The sequence below is a fragment of the Cydia splendana genome, unplaced genomic scaffold (genome assembly GCF_910591565.1).
Source record: "Cydia splendana unplaced genomic scaffold, ilCydSple1.2 scaffold_45_ctg1, whole genome shotgun sequence".
Classification (NCBI taxonomy): Eukaryota; Metazoa; Arthropoda; class Insecta; order Lepidoptera; family Tortricidae; genus Cydia; species Cydia splendana.
Window position 1 is genome coordinate 1,074,300 of NW_026946888.1, and position 17,731 is coordinate 1,092,030.

At 37.6% G+C, this 17,731-nt stretch overlaps 2 long non-coding RNA genes across 2 annotated transcripts in view; both read left to right on the forward strand.

Moving 5' to 3' along the window:
* LOC134805609 (uncharacterized) overlaps positions 1-5,472 on the forward strand; it is a 401,522-nt gene extending 396,050 nt beyond the window's left edge. The window contains exon 2 of the long non-coding RNA XR_010146333.1: positions 5,371-5,472. This is a non-coding gene — a long non-coding RNA (uncharacterized LOC134805609). The remainder of the gene's footprint in view (positions 1-5,370) is intronic.
* A 2,838-nt stretch (positions 5,473-8,310) lies between these two features.
* On the forward strand, positions 8,311-11,629 carry LOC134805599 (uncharacterized). The gene is made up of 3 exons (XR_010146326.1): positions 8,311-8,506; positions 9,194-9,336; positions 10,090-11,629. It is a non-coding gene; the product is annotated as an uncharacterized LOC134805599 (long non-coding RNA).
* Positions 11,630-17,731: the final 6,102 nt, after the last annotated feature.

Genomic DNA, 17,731 nt, shown 5'->3' on the forward strand with positions numbered 1-17,731 from the left:
CGCGCCGCAAGCCTTAAGGGCTCACCATCCCACGCCGCCAAAGCGGCCGCTGGCCTTACCAGGCCCCGACAACAATGATGCAGAAGCACCACCTCCAAGACGGCTGCATCCCCTGACACCTCATATTTGCTGAGGCATGTCGGGAGCAGCCAACCACAACAAACACGGCACTAAAGCCAGCGCAGGAGAAGACTCGACTGCTACGACCACACTGTGATTGGTAGTTCGCAGGGGGAGAATAGCTAACGCGCAACTGAGCGGCTATCCTCCCCCTCCCGGGGTGCACCGCGAGAAGGTCTACCAATCCCGCACCCCAGAATAAGCATACCTACCCAGCTGGCCGTGTAAATTGCTTTTCGGTGAAGAAAAACATCGTAAGGAAACCGGACCTAATACCGATAAGGCCTAGTTTCCCCTGTGAGTTGGAAGGTCAGATAGCAGTCGCTTTCGTAATAAGTATTTATTTATTTATACCTAATATATACCTAATAGACAAACTCGAAGAAGCTATTAAAAGAGCATTTGGAATATTTGGATTCTATATATGTGTAGGTATTTACTGGAAATTGTAACTGTATAATGTGTATTGCGCAATTAGGTACCTACTTACCAAAGTAGACTATTAAAATTAACCCAAAATGTTTTGTAAATTATACAAATTTGACTTTGGTAATGCGTTGGCCGCGAGTGAATGAGTGAGATGGCGAGATATGTTAACAAGCGTGCGCACACGGGACAATACTCACGCTCATTCCCGATTCCCGCCCCGCCCAGCAGTGTTGCCAGTGCTAGGTATCTACACCGCTTATTATTATCCCGCAATACTGCAGATAAAGTAGTGTAAAGTGAAAATATTAACTACTACTAGAGTCAGGCCACAGAAAGTCGGTAGCGCTAGATGAAAAGTAGTTTTTAGAAATCAGTATGTGACAAACTGGTGACAAACCACAACCACAGAAAATGGATTAAATAGTCTTGATACTTGTGAAATTTATTTACCGTCTATGAAAAATGTAAGCTGTGCATTATAGTTAAATAAATTTAATTCCAACAATAAATGTCACTAATAATATGTATACTTACATCTACTAATGTTGATAAATAATATTGGGAGAATGTGACATTTGGCATGTGACATGTGACTCGCCAAATGTGTACAATCGCTTGCTCGATAGTATTAGAAAAGCAGCTACCACCGCGGGCTTTAAGAATAAATTAAAAATGTTATATATTATAGTATATTATAGTTAGGAAGAGTTCTTTAACCTACCTATTCTAATATAAGTCAAAGTGATGCGAACATGTATTTAATAAATTTATGTATAAATTATGTATAATACCAAAAATGGTAAATAGGTACAGAGGGCCTACCGCAAACGCCGAAGTTGGCAAATTGCGGGCATCTTTCTCTTTTAATCCCATTAAGGCGTAATTATATTGATAGAGAAATTGCCCGCAATTTGCGAACTTCGATTTTCGGAAAAACGAAATAAACCATTAAAACAATAAACATACATTCAAAATAAATTTAAGCTTTAACTAGTAGGTACCCATGCCGTAAGCATACGCATGGAGATTATGGGTTCGAGCTCGAAACACAGCTCGTACCAATGAGTTTCTCGAAATGTTAGAGGAAGTTCATAAGATAAGTATGCCTACACCTATTGGGTGTGTTCAATTTGCTGTGAAACCTTAATCTAACTAAACCAATATTATATTATCTACATATGGTGCAAGTATTAAGATGTTTCATTCCACTTACCCGTCATCAACTACAAATTTTGTAAACATTGTCGTTTTTGAGCTTGAATCGCTGCGTGCTGATTTTTTACTAGTGTAAAATTATTCCTCATGCGGGAAAATAACTCCTGCACGCCGGTTTTGTAAGGTTTCACCATGTTTTTCCCGTTCATCACAAAACACAACGAATATTTAAACGATTTTGCAAAGCTCATTTGGTCTGACCCTAAAGTGATTTTTTTCGGGTGAAGTCGTGCAATTTGGGGCTACCCTGGCAACATTGGCGGCGCTGGCGCAGACGCGCAGACGCCAGTCAGCGACAAGTCGACAACGGCCATTTTGCATCCGCGTTGGTACGAGTTCTGTCGTATTACTGTCCGTATTTTGTCTGTAATAATCTTTTAAAGTAAAAGAGGAGTGTTTTACTGTGCGTGAAAATGGCATCTGAAGAAGATGAAGACAGCCTAAGTTTAGGACTCCAGTATTTGGAAGAATGGGGTTTATCGAAAAGCACCATCAATAATTTTGCTGGTAAGTCTTGCCTATATTGCATCATTATACCGTATTTACCTAATTATTTATTAATTATTTATTATTTATCAATGTATTGTAGGTACCTATTTCAATTCTCTTTTTTATAATGCAGGGTCCTTTTTTGAGTTTAATTTTACTTGATTTTACTTAGTCTCAAATGTACAAATTCTGGATTAAACTTGTCATGCCCGAGATGTCATGACTTCATGACGATCATGTTTCTTCACTGCATAAAGCTTATTTTCCTATAGTATTATAATTTTGTATAGCGGAATCATAAGAGTTTTGTCCACAAGAATTTGCCATGCAAAAAGTGATTTGTCACACCAACCGCCAACCGCTAGTCTATTTGGCCGCCATTTTGTGCGTCTTTTGGGGTTTACAAAACAGGAAATTTAATTCTACGAAACTCAACTTAAGAAAGTCCTACACTATTTATCTAAGTAAGTACCTAACTAAAATGGCTTCGCTTGTTTTATCTTTCAGATAATGGCATAAGTTTTAAACTTATGGAAAAAATTCAGGATCCCGAGCTGAAAGAGTTGATTCCAAATATAAAGGAGAGAATATTATTCAAGACTGGGCTCGAGAAACTACATCAAATAATCCATGTAAGTAAAGTAAACCTACTCGAGTGTTATTTTGCCGTGTTGAAATGATTTGCATAGAGGCATTCTATAAAGAGGCCTGTGTGTTATAAAAAAACCTGCTAAGGACGAGTCCGACTCGCGCATTGGGGGTTCCCTGTTGCCAAGTCAATGAAATATACTTGTATTATCAGGTTCATATGTATAAGTACGATCCCAAAGGTTCAAAAACCTCTGAGCAACCTTATACAACTACTTTATTAAGGCGTGTTGACATATTTTTGGGCACTTTGTCCGTGCATGTATTTCTAACGACTGTACTGTATGTATGTCAGGCCGCATAGTTACAGATAAGGCACCATGTGAGAAGCTGTGTTTTCATATATCTGACACTGACACCTGGCACACTGTGTCACTTTGTATGGATGGAAACACAGGTTCGCATATCTCTGGTGGATGCTCACCCTTACTCGGATTTTTGATCTTATAAGTTTAACAGTCATGTATTTTTGTGTATCTCGCTGTGGCATCATAGCACCCAAGCGAGTGAACAGATTTGTCTGATTTTTTAAATTGAATGTACCTACCGGAGACGGTTGTCAGCTATGTTTAGTGGAAGTAAGAGCAGTCATCTCCATGATATTCAGCGTTCATTGAAACTAGTGACAGGATTTTAGTCAGTATTGAAGCTAAGAATTTCAAATTTTGGTTTCTATTCGTTTTAGTATCATCAAAGAGAATAGATAGTATAGAGGGGTCCTGTCATAGTAAATTTTGTAGTCACAGTAAATTTACTGCCATCTATCAACACCCGACTAAAACTCAAAATGAAAATGTATAAAATTATCAAAAAGATTTATGTATATGGAGAAATGATTTTATTATTTTTATATCATTTTGACCCATGTTCATTCACTGATATCTATGTGTTAAAATTGTTAAATATGGAACGGTGTCGTCACGCCATCTAGCCGAGCATAGGCTAAAGGTGTGTGCGCCATCTATCCGAGAAGGACTTTTTCTTGATTTCCGAGGCACGTTTTTTTCTTAGACTTTATTCATCTTATACGAAGTTACATATGTCGTTGGTATCATTTTCTCACCACAGAATAAATAATAGTACTAAGTACAGAAGAATCACTCTCTAACATAACGCGTCTGTTATGATCAGCACAGATATGGCCGCTAGGTAGCGAGTAGCGACAGCGCCACGCGCGGCTTATGGCAAACCCCAAAATTGGGGCCGAACGGATGTACTTTTAGCTACCTGTAGCAAAGCGACGAAATCGCGGAGTGAGACACGCCTGACACCACTCACTACTTAAATGAGGGTCTCATGATGACCAGCTACTTGTGTTGAGGATGGGAATGGTCATAGAGAAGCTGAAAACGTACACTCGTCTATTCTTAGGGTTCCGTACCAAAAAGGTACAAAAAGAACTCTTATGCCTCAGAGTGTAGTACCTGGCGCAGTATATTATTAGGTCTAACTCGTACTTGCCCATTTGTTTTTGCAGGACACTGCATCTGAAGATACAGATTCAATTAATGGTGATTTGATGGTGCCAAGCTTGTCATCAAGTTCAAGTACCTCTGGAGTAAGCGACCGTTGCGTAGAGAAATCTCCTGTAAGTTTTTATGCTTTTTAATTTAAGTCTACTATATGTTTATCTCTTCTTCCTTTTTAATCTTTTTTTTTATTTCAATATTAGGTACAAATTGATTTGAAACAAATCCTAACAACAACTAATTGTGGTGAACTGTGTCTTGCATCTGCATCTGCAAACAAGCCCCTAGATAATGCATTAAGGAACCAACTAGTTCGAACCGTAGTAGAATATTACATCAAACGTTACAATAAAATGACCAGTCAAGACTTTGATGTATTGTCCGATCAAATAGTAATGCTGTTTCCCTCGGAATGCAAGGTTTTTACTTTTTTTTGTTGGTAGAAGTACAGTAGATTATTATTATTAGTAGTACGTAGCAAAGTAAAAGTAAAATTTTGTGACACACTCTGGGAATGGAGAGGGCGCTTAACCACGTCCGGTCGACCACAATCAACCGGCTATGGAGGATTTGATGCTATAGGTATACTGTAGACTTTGAAACTCTTTGCTATAATGTTTATATTTAGGGCAAACTTTAGGTGAAAGGCCAATTTTTCTTTGACACTGGTATTAGGGTGTCCCTTATATTGCGATTTTGAGAAATTAATAACGCATACCCCCAAAATGTATTTTTATTTATTTAATCGTATGGCATGCTTTTACATAATAGACATTGATTTTATTTTATGGTACAAAGTAGGTAAGTCAAGTCAAATATCAACATTTAGACAGTTACACAGTAGACTAAGCATATATTTTTTTACCCAAAATTCTCAACAAAAATATCAGGCCATTCGTGTAACTCTAACAGTTAGAGTTAGTTTTTAGGTTTGCAACGAGATTTTTTTTTCATAATAGTGGGTAGTGACCCTGCCTATGAAGCCGATGCATGGCCCCAGGTTCAAATCCTGGTAAGGGCATTTATTCGTGTGATGAGCACAGATATTTGTTCCTGAGTCATGGGTGTTTTCTGTGTATTAAAGTATTTATAAATATTTATACAGGGTGACCTTAGCCATTGGACAAACCCTGAAATCCCACGTAGGGTTACTTCTCAGAAATGCTCTAACGGTAATATTTTTTTAATTAGAACAAAAGATAAAAAAATAAATTATCAAACAAAAGTTATTAAAAGTTGTTATAAGCCAGAATCTTATTGATGTCATAAATAAAAAAGATAATCAAAACGGTCGAAGAAGGTTTCATACTATTTATTACAACACATACAGGTTGCTCCAAAGTAACAAAATCGTAATTTGTAAATTTTTTCGTTACCGCTACACCGATTGTTATGATACTTTGTATACTGGTTCTAAATACCCTAATGCAGTGGTTCCTAACCTGGGGGTATTTACCCCCCTGGGGGTAAACCTGGTATTTTGCGGGGGTAATAAGCTAACCTAATACATATAACAATACAACGAACGTACACGATTTATTTTATATTACCATTGGGAGGAGGGGTAAAATCAGGTTCCCTAGTTAGTCATAGGGGTGATTTGTCCGGGTGTCGCCGTCGACGGATACGTCTGGGAGGACATCATCATCATAGGGGTGACCGGACTGAAAAGGTTAGGAACCACTGCCCTAATGCATATGTACATTTCGGCTTTGTCCAATGGCTAGGGACACCCTGTATATTATATACAGTGTGGAAAGATAAGTCGGGCCCTGGAGGGAAACTACCTTAAATTCTTAAGCTGGCTCATTTTACTTAAAGGAGACATTCGTTTATTATTATAAAGAAACAAAACTGCATTCAAAGATTTTTCTTGTTTTCTTCAATTTGGCTTGTCTAAAAAAATCTTGAGTACTAAATATTAGATTTTATGGATATTTTGTATGACAGACGAGTGTAAGACCTAATATATCTTAGAGAAATGTTATCATTAACATTAACTGTATCGATTAGTAGAATAAAATTGCGAGTATTTATTTTTTGGATATTTTAGTCGGTTCGAGTCCCGGGCGAGGCAAGCGAGTTTTAGAAAATCTTTGAATGAAGTAGTAGTAGTAGAAGTCGTCGTTGTCGTATTAGGAGTAGTAGTAGTTGTAGTCGTAATAGTAGTAATCATTTTTTTTAGTACTACGGTGGCAAATAGGGTTGCCAACTTTTTTTTGGTGGAATATAGTATTTTCCAGAATAAGGCATCAAAAATATAGTACTTTTAGATAAAATACTAAACATGAGTGTAATATACGTTTAATCGGAAATATAGTTTTTTAGCGTATTATATATTTTTCCAAAAGTATATAGTACAGAGAGCCAAAATATAGTACAATACTATATAATATAGTACGGTTGGCAACCCTAGTGGCAAAGAAAAGCATACGGCCTGCCTTATGGTTAGCAGAAACCGTAGCCTTTGGACTCTTGCGACTCCAGAAGAATCACGAGCGCTCTGCCTGCTTTTATTGATTTGAGGATTCTGTGTTGAGAGCTAGAGACAAATACAGGTCCCTCACTCTTAACACAACGCATTCTCTGGACCTCTGGCGACCGTACTCACCACCAGGAACACAGCACCACATACCTGCAGAGCAAGCTTTATTTGTTGCACCAAAAACTACCTAGGTAACAACAGGCGGTCTTATCTCTAAAAAGTGAATCTCTTATCAGTGTTGCTAACCCGCGACTTTTCAAATTTGCCGCCGTTTGCTACTGACAAGATTTGCTTGGCCCAGTATATATACTTATTTAATTTAGACATTGTAACAATCGACGTAACGTAAACTGTTAAAATTACAGGAGACATATTACATCCCCAGTCGGAAAGTTGGAGAAAAAACTTATATTCCCGCACAAGCGAAACTACCTACTCGCTACCGTAATCAGCTAAGAGTATTAAGGAAAAGTGGAGTAGTAACACACGACTACCCACCAGTGGCACCAGTTCCGATAATAACGAAGATACCATTCCAGGTAGGCGTGACGTGTGTATTCATAGAGGTTCGATGTCATGGGCATACGAGTCGACATTAAAGATATGTTTACACTTTTGCACCTTATTACAAAGGATTAAGGAGGAGGTAAACTGTATCTTTGACGTCGACTGTACATAACTAAAATTACATTCTTCTATCACCTTATTTGTTGTGTATTGTATTATTTGTTGATCATGTGGGTAATGTGTATATTTGTTTATAATCAGGATCCAGTACTGATATTTCATCAGAAGAGGCCGAAGAACACAAGTTATGGTTGAAATTTAACAAAGAACCATGGGTAGACATTTTGGATAAATGGAACCAGACCAGAAAATACAGAGCGGCATTTATCGCTGAAGAAAAAAATACAATACAGGATATTCTTACAGAATGGCCTAGCCTTAAGGCGAGTCTAGGATATAAATTGGTATGCTTTTTGTATTATATTTGGATTCATCGGTATTCAGAATATGACCATTTCAGTTTTTTTTTAAGTATATACCAGGTGTGGCCTGTAACATGAGTAAAAAATTAAACTGTAGGCTGTACTCCTCATACTGACCAACATTTGTTCAGCAACTTTTAAAAATAACTTGTAGACTATAATAGACTTTAAAGTTTATTCTAAGACGCAATGTAATGCGAATTTTGTTATGTTTAAGGTGTGACAAGCAACGTCAATCACAATGATATGGCGTGGCGATGGCGTCCATTGAAGATAATATTTATTTTGTATGAAAAATAGGGAGTCTAAATACTTCATAATTTTTAAAAGTTGTTGAGCAAAATGTCACCGTTTGAGGAGTACAATCTAGGTTTTAATTATTTGCTCGTGTTACAGGCCACACCCGGTACCTATTACCTCCTATTTATAAACAAACCCTAAGTTACTATAATAATATCTATAAAACAGATGATCACCGACTCTATTTGGCTTTACATGCGTATAATGTGACTTTCAGATTGAAGCAGATTTTGACGCTATGCATCCGCATTGCGAACTTAATTTGTTTAAAAAATGGCCATCATTTATGGAAAAAGCAAGACCAATACTGAAAAATCTTAAATCACCGGACATAAATTTACTGGATGAAAACCTTCAGGAAGGTAGGTTATGTATGTTGTGTCTCTAAGTTGGGCTATTTCTTGACTTGGCGGGGCGGAATCGGTATGCAATATTTTGTACTTCGACGTGACCTTACTGATGTGCCCAGATATCAGTATTACATTTGCGCAGTAGTAATATTATGCATAGAAGCGTGGCGGTACGGAATGCAGTACGTACCGCCACGCTCCTGCAGATCCCGCGCCAGTCAGGCAGTACTCGTTTAAAGGCTCCGTCAGACTGCCGCATTTTGTTAGCTGGGCGGAAGCGGAGCGCGATCCGCTCGTAGACGCAGCGCCGCGCCCGGGCAGAAAGAGACAACCATAATATATAACTGCCCCTTGAGAGAGCGATGCCGCGAGCCTGAGCGGCTACCGCGAAAACCGAAATTCGCAAATTGCGGGGATCTTTCTCTTTTATTTACTCCAATGAAGGCGTAATAAGAGTGACAGAGAAAAATGCCCGCAATTTGCGAACTTCGATTTTCGCGGTTATAGCCCTGACGCGGGCGCGACGCGCGCTGCGCTCATCGCGCTCCGCTTGCGCCCCGCTAACAAAACGCGGTAGTCTGACGAAGCCTTTAATGTGATCATCATCATTATCATCATGATGACGGTTTGGTTAATCGTTGATCCCATCCAAAACATAAATGTAAATGAATGCCAATGATTATACTTTGCTTCTTTTAGATGCCACGAACTACATTTTCTTCAAATTAATGTCGTGCAAGATGTCGCCTACCGTTAAAGTGCCAATCAAAGAAAATGGAAAAAAAAGATTTTACAAACCCAGCATTGTGGAGTCGCAGAATTCATTTATTTTACACGTTACGGTGAGTACATGTATTAAGTCAAGTTATCCAGTATACTAGGATATATTAGTCCAGGACCTGAGTATAATTCTGTGGGCATGGCAAAATGCGAAAGTAGCTTTGTCCGTTTGTATCTGTTACTTTTTCACGTTTGAACTACTGAACTGTTTTTGATGAAATCTGGTATGTACGAAGCGTAAGCTTTTGAGATAGACAGAGTATCTACTTTATTATACGAGATTTGAGTTTTGTTTGAATTTTTTAAAGTTTGTAGTCCATAAAGTAAAAATTAACGAGATATGTGCTTAAAAAAAGTATATAGGTACCGAAGTAAGGAACTTCATATTGTGTTTTCCAATACCAGTCGCCTGCCGCCCGCCACCCGTTACCCGCCGCGCTACACACGTCGCACGCGCTTTATGTCCATTGATTTTAAATTTGTACTCCCTTGCGGGTTATGTTTCGGCGCGAATTTTAAACTACCGGCGGCGTCTAGTCTTTATTATTTATTTTTAGTCTTTATTATTGCTTAATTAGTCGAATAACCCGCACCGTGTCACTCCTGGTGCAAAGGTGTCCCTAACGCTTGCTACATTACCGTCGGTGCTACCATTTACAGTTTTTTTTAATTCATTATTAAAAGAAACTTTAAAAAAAAACTTGGCCCAAGAACTTTCATGCGGGAGGTAGCAAATGTCGACCACACCTATCCGCTATTATAGCAAACGGTGCACCAAACACCCCGTATAATACGAGTATTTGTGTTTGTTACAGAACCAGAGTGAAATCAAAAATAAACTGGAGCAATACCAGAAAATGCATCTATCCAGAGGAACCACCTTCCAACCGCTGGTGATTGCCGTCGGACCAACGAGCAAGGACTTGAAGGATTTTTACGTAGCGGTTGAGTCAGTTCTCTACAAGGTAGATCAACTGCTAAAAGCTGTCGACGTGTGTTTCAAAGTAATTCACGTAACCAACGTTCAATACCCGCTAGAATGTTTAAGTATATGGTCATTTATCCAAAAATATTTTTATAACTTGCACAACAAAAATGACAAGAAAATTTCTTCCGTCTATTGCTTTATATCAGATCTGACTGACTAATTGAGCATCTTTCAAGGACTTAAGAATTTTTGTGACTATAGGGATAATAGTCTAGTAACAATGTTTATTTGCTTCATGTGTTCGATCGAAACAGCAAACCATCAAGATCTTATTCATCATTACAAAACTAGTCACAATCTCGGTCATAACTCGATATATCGATGTGCACAATCGAATTGTTTCAGAGCATTTCAAAGTTTGCGTTCCTTTCGTCGTCATATAGTTAGTCATAATGTCTCGGACCGGAATATATATTCAGAATTAGCCCCTTCGCTTAATTTTAACACTGATAACATGATCGAAAATTACAATAATTTAGACATAACAGATAATACTCAGGATACATGTAATGTTAATGCATGCTGCAGTAATCTGCAACCCACATCTGAAAGTTTCAGTAAGAAAAATGAAAATGTACGGAAGTCTACTGCAGCATTTGCATTATCGTTGTATAGCAATCCTTATTTAAATCGTAAATGCGCTATGAAAATAATTGACGATGTTTCAGAACTAGTAACTGGTGTTATTGGAACTATGTTGTCTGAACTCTCACCTAATGACGATACACCGAATAAAAACATAGTTGAAGCAATTTCCAATTCTTTCGACGGTTTGGATACTGAAAGTAAAGTAATTAAATATTTTTCTGACCGTAATATTTACACACCCCCAAAAAAATTTACAATTAATGAAAATGTGACTGTAAATACAGGAAATTCTACGGTAATGCTAACACCTATGTTGGAAACTGGAGCGATAGTACCTTTGAGAGCAGTTTTAAAACAAATATTTGAACTACCCAACTTTTTAAAATGTAGCACTAGTATTCCTGATGTTCAATCTATATCAAATTTTACCCAAGGTAATATCTGGAAGCAAAAATTGGTCGGAAAAATGGATGAAAATAGCTTATACATTCCATATTTTCTGTATTTTGATGATTTCGAATGCAATAACCCCCTGGGTAGTCATGCTGGAATCCATTCTATCGCTGCTACCTATTACACATTTCCAACGTTGTCAGCGGATCATGCTTCACTATTAGAAAATATATTTGTTGCAATGTTGCATAAATCATCTAGCAAAAGTCATGGCAATGCTTCAATTTATTACGAACTCATAAAGGAGTTGAAGAGTTTAGAACAAAATGGCATAGATTTAGAAATTAGTGAAGGTGTTTCTAAAGTATATTTTATACTAGGGATGATCATTGGTGACAATTTGGGACTAAACACCGTTCTTGGATTTGCTAAATCGTTTTCTAGTAACTATTATTGTAGAATATGTAAGGCTCATAAAAATATAATGGGGAAACAGTGCAAGCAAGATGACGGTTTAATGCGCAATCGACACAATTATAACACTGATGTCGAAATTAACAATGTAACAACGACAGGAATAAGTGAACGATGTGTATTTAATGATATTAGCACTTTTCATGTTGTTGATAATTTTTGTGTTGACATTATGCATGATATATTTGAAGGTGTTTGCCATTATGATCTGATTCATATTATTGTGTATTTTACAGAAAGCATCACATTGTTCACTTTAAATAACTTGAATAATAGGTTACAATTATTTGACTACGGATCTGGTGAGCTAAATGATAGATGTGGAATAATAAAACATGAACATTTAATGAAAAGCAAATTTAACATGTCTGCATCTGAAATGATGTTATTTGTACACATATTTCCTTTATTGGTGGGAGACTTAATACCTGAAGATGACGAAGTATGGCAGTTTTTTCTTACACTGCTAGAAATTATTGATATTTTACTTTGTAGGGATATCGATAATAGCACACTGTTGTATTTAGAAGCCTTAATAAGCGAACATCACGAAAGTTATGTCAAACTGTTTCACGACACCTTAAAACCGAAGCACCATTTTATGGTGCATTATCCGCATGTCATAAAGCAAGTAGGACCTTTGAGACTAATATGGTGTATGCGATTCGAAGCCAAACACAAACAATTGAAAAGAACGGCATCTCTTATAACGTCTAGGAAAAACTTGCCATTGACTTTATTAATAAAAGAACAATTGACTCTTGCTCACAGACTTTACACTGGAAAAGGATGTGAAACAAGAATAGAGTTAGGTACTAGGATATCTGAACCACTGAATATTCATGATTATCTTAAAGATGTTATTATTTCTGACGATGTAAATTTAGCAAATAGTCTTAATTGGGTTTATTATAACGGTATAAAATACGTACCAGGAATGATTCTAGTAATTTCTAATCGGACATGTTACAATTTTTTTAAGATAAAATTTATTTGTGTTTCGTCATCAAGTAATAACATCTATTTTCTAACAGAACAAATTGATTGTATAGGATTCAATTACCACTTGCAAGCACACCAGCTGCATCAAAGAGAAACTGGTTTATATAGACTAATTATGCCACAAGATCTTATTTACGCACCAACTTTTTGTCATATTATCTCTAATGGAGACTCTTACTGCAGAATCAAATATATTTAGATACATGATGTCACAGTCTGAACATTGTTTAATAATTGGAGATTTTTAAGCTTAGAATAAATTTAAAAGTGGAAAAATTACTGTCTTGGGTGAGACTTGAACTCACGGCCTCTGGATCGATACTCCAGCGCTCTGCCACCTGAGCCACCAAGACCTCATCCATAGCCAGCAAATCTTTTCACCATATTACGGGTCAAGGGGACCCTAGCGACATCTCTACCTTAAGAGTGTTACACTTCTTAGGGCTACTTGCACCATTCACTAACCCGGGGCTAACCGGTTAAACCTGGAGTTACGATGGTTACCAGTGCAATTTGCCAGTGGGTTAACAGTTTAACCAATTAACCCCGGGCTAGTGGAATGGTGCAAGTGGGCGTTAAACGGCTACCGGAGTTCCAAGTTACGTTTCTGCTTGTTAAAAATGAAAATTAGTATGGGTAGCATCGTAACTGGTGAATTTCCAATGTAACTTGGAGCTCGGGTAGCCGTTTAAGAAGTGTAACACTGTAAAGGTAGATGTCGCTAGGGTCCCCTTGACCCGTAATATGGTGGAAAGATTTGCTGGCTATGGATGAGGTCTTGGTGGCTCAGATGGCAGAGCGCTGGAGTATCGATCCAGAGGCCGTGAGTTCAAGTCTCACCCAAGACAGTAATTTTAAATCCACCCTGTATATTCATCTTTCATAATATACGCAAAGAATACTTACCAAAGAGATGCCTTGTGGCTTAAGCCCCCAATAAAAGGTCGTGTTTAGCGTCTTGTGTTCAAAGCGGTATTAACATTATACCAGGTTCATTTTGTTTTAATTTAGAAGGTTGTAAATTGTAAACTTATTGTAAACTCACTTTTAAACTTAGATTTTTGTAATGTAAATTCACCCACAACCTTTTTAGATACTTCTGCGTCAAGGGCACTTGCACCCACAGTAGGTTAAGTTTTTAAATGCATGAGAAGATACCTAGCATCTCATTAATATAACATATACTTTTAATCCATTTTTTTATCTATTACTTGTACTAGAAGATAGGTTATAGGTTCGCTTACGAGTAGACTACAGCGTGTGAATTTTCGTTAGTGTAACTTATTATTTATGGAAAAAGCTCGCTAGGGTCCTCTTGACCCGTAATATGGTGAAAAGATTTGCTGGCTATGGATGAGGCCTTGGTGGCTCAGATGGCAGCGCGCTGGAGTATCGATCCAGAGGCCGTGAGTTCAAGTCTCACACAAGAGAATAATTTTTCCACTTATCAAAAAAAAGTTTGTCAAAAATGACCTTTTTATTTATTAAGAGTGATCAATGTATTGTGGGTACCTATTTGATTTCTGGTTTTTATAATGCAGGGTCCTTTTTTGAGTTTTAATTTTACTCGATTTTTCTTAGTTTGAGAACCATGTACAAATTCTGGATTAAACTTGTCATGCTTAACTGTGCGTGAAACCATTATCTGAAGAAGATGAAGAAGACTTTAATATAAACACTCACTACGCTCAGGATTCATATTTATTTACACTTCACTATATTAATTTTGTACTAAGCAGAAACGTCTGCAAGCGAAATTTCAATTTTATAATTGAAAGAAAAAATGGAAATATTCACCGCGTTGAGATTATTTGATGTCATTTCTCGAGCCCAGTCTTGAATAATATTCTCTCCTTGATATTTGGGATCAGCTCTTTCAGCTCGGGATCCTGAATTTTTTCCATAAGTTTTAAAGTTATGTCATTATCTGAAAGTTAGTTACTTACTTAGATAAATATGGTAGGACTTCCTTAAGTTGAGTTTCGTAGAATTACATTTCTTGTTTTGTAAACCCCAAAAGACACACATAATTTTATTTATATGAGCCTAGAGTGTCCCACTGCTGGGCAAAGGCCTCCCTCCTCCCTTTCCACGTATCCCGGGTAACGTCCTCGATATGACGTTAAACTGTCGTGCACTTTTAAGTGTATTCTACCAAATCAGGGCGCATTTAATATTAGTGCGGCCTAGTTTGGTCTACTGGTGCTAAGACAGGGTATCAGTTTAGGGTGGCAGCGGATGAACATCTAGTATGTCAACGGTGGCGCCCACGAGCCGAGTTAGCAGGCTTACTGTCTACTCACCAACACGCACTGGACGAGCGTGGTGAGTTAAACGTCCAAACCCCTCCAACATGAAACGAATGAAACACATAATCATTTTTACTATTCTCTATCTCGGGCATGACAAGTTTAATCCAAAATTTGTACATTCTCAAACTAAGTAAAATTAAAATTCAACATACATAACCTACCTTCCTGAAGGTTTTCATCCAGTAAATTTATGTCCGCTGATTTAAGATTTTTCAGTATTGGTCTTGCTTTTTCCATAAATAATGGCCATTTTTTAAACAAATTAAGTTCGCAATGCGGATGCATAGCGTCAAAATCTGGTTCAATCTGAAAGTCACATTACGCACGTAAAGCCAAATGATCATCTGTTTTATAGATGTTATTATAGTCACTAGGGTTTGTTTATGAATAGGAGGTAATATATACTTAAAAAAAAACTGAAATGGTCATATTCTGAATACCGATGAATCCAAGTATAATACAAAAAGCATACCAATTTATATCCTAGACTCGCCTTAAGGCTAGGCCATTCTATAAGAATATCCTGTATTGTATTTTTTTCTTCACCATTTTATGGTGCATTATCCGCATGTCATAAAGCAAGTAGGACCTTTGAGACTAATATGGTGTATGAGGGCTACTTGCACCATTCACTAACCCGGGCTAACCGGTTAAACCTGGAGTTACGATGGTTACCAGTGCAATTTGCCAGTGGGTTAACAGTTTAACCAATTAACCCCGGGCTAGTGGAATGGTGCAAGTGGGCGTTAAACGGCTACTGGAGTTCCAAGTTACGTTTCTGCTTGTTAAAATTGAAAATTAGTATGGGTAGCACATCGTAACTGGTGAATTTCCCATGTAAGTTGGAGCTCGGGTAGCCGTTTAAGAAGTGTAACACTGTAAAGGTAGATGTCGCTAGGGTCCCCTTGACCCGTAATATGGTGGAAAGATTTGCTGGCTATGGATGAGGTCTTGGTGGCTCAGATGGCAGAGCGCTGGAGTATCGATCCAGAGGCCGTGAGTTCAAGTCTCACCCAAGACAGTAATTTTAAATCCACCCTGTATATTCATCTTTCATAATATACGCAAAGAATACTTACCAAAGAGATGCCTTGTGGCTTAAGCCCCCAATAAAAGGTCGTGTTTAGCGTCTTGTGTTCGAAGCGGTATTAACATTATACCAGGTTCATTTTGTTTTAATTTAGAAGGTTGTAAATTGTAAACTTATTGTAAACTCACTTTTAAACTTAGATTTTTGTAATCTAAATTCACCCACATCCTTTTTAGATACTTCTGCGTCAAGGGCACTTGCACCCACGGTAGGTTAAGTTTTTAAATGCATGAGAAGATACCTAGCATCTCATTAATATAACATATACTTTTAATCTATTTTTTTTATCTATTACTTGTACTAGAAGATAGGTTATAGGTTCGCTTACGAGTAGACTACAGCATGTGAATTTTCGTTAGTATAACTTGTTATTTATGGAAAAAGCTCGCTAGGGTTTTTTAATTTAAGTCTACTATATGTTTATCTCTTCTTCCTTTTTAATCTTTTTTTTTATTTCAATATTAGGTACAAATTGGTTTGAAACAAATCCTAACAACAACTAATTGTGGTGAACTGTGTCTTGCATCTGCATCTGCAAACAAGCCCCTAGATAATGCATTAAGGAACCAACTAGTTCGAACCGTAGTAGAATATTACATTAAACGTTACAATAAAATGACCAGTCAAGACTTTGATGTATTGTCCGATCAAATAGTAATGCTGTTTCCCTCGGAATGCAAGGTTTTTACTTTTTTTTGTTGGTAGAAGTACAGTAGATTATTATTATTATTAGTAGTACGTAGCAAAGTAAAAGTAAAATTTTGTGACACACTCTGGGAAAAGTACTACTCTGTAGTTAACGAAGTTGACGCGGGCCGCACTTTGTTAATATGTGTGACATTGTCAGACATTGTCGTTTGACAATACTACATACAGAATATAGCCAGGGGGGCTCGCGGGCCGCAAGTGAGAGGTTCGTGGGCCGCATGCGGCCCGCGGGCCGCAGGTTGCTGACCGCTGCTCTAAATAAATAAAAAGGTCATTTTTGACAAACTTTTTTTTGATAAGTGGAAAAATTATTGTCTTGGGTGAGACTTGAACTCACGGCCTCTGGATCGATACTCCATCGCGCTGCCATCTGAGCCACCAAGACCTCATCCATAGCCAGCAAATCTTTCCATCATATAACGGGTCAAGGGGACCCTAGCGACATCTACCTTAAGAGTGTTACACTTTTTAGGGCTACTTGTACCATTCACTAACCCGGGGTTAACCGGTTAAACCTGGAGTTACTATGGTTACCAGTGCAATTTGACAGTGGGTTAACAGTTTAACCCACTGTGAAGTACAAAATATTGCATACCGATTCCGCTCCGCCAAGTCAAGAAATAGCCCAACTTAGAGACAACATACATAACCTACGTTCCTGAAGGTTTTATCCAGTAAATTTATGTCCGCTGATTTAAGATTTTTCAGTATTGGTCTTGCTTTTTCCATAAATAATGGCCATTTTTTAAACAAATTAAGTTCGCAATGCGGATGCATAGCGTCAAAATCTGGTTCAATCTGAAAGTCACATTACGCATGTAAAGCCAAATGATCATCTGTTTTATAGATGTTATTATAGTCACTAGGGTTTGTTTATGAATAGGAGGTAATATATACTTAAA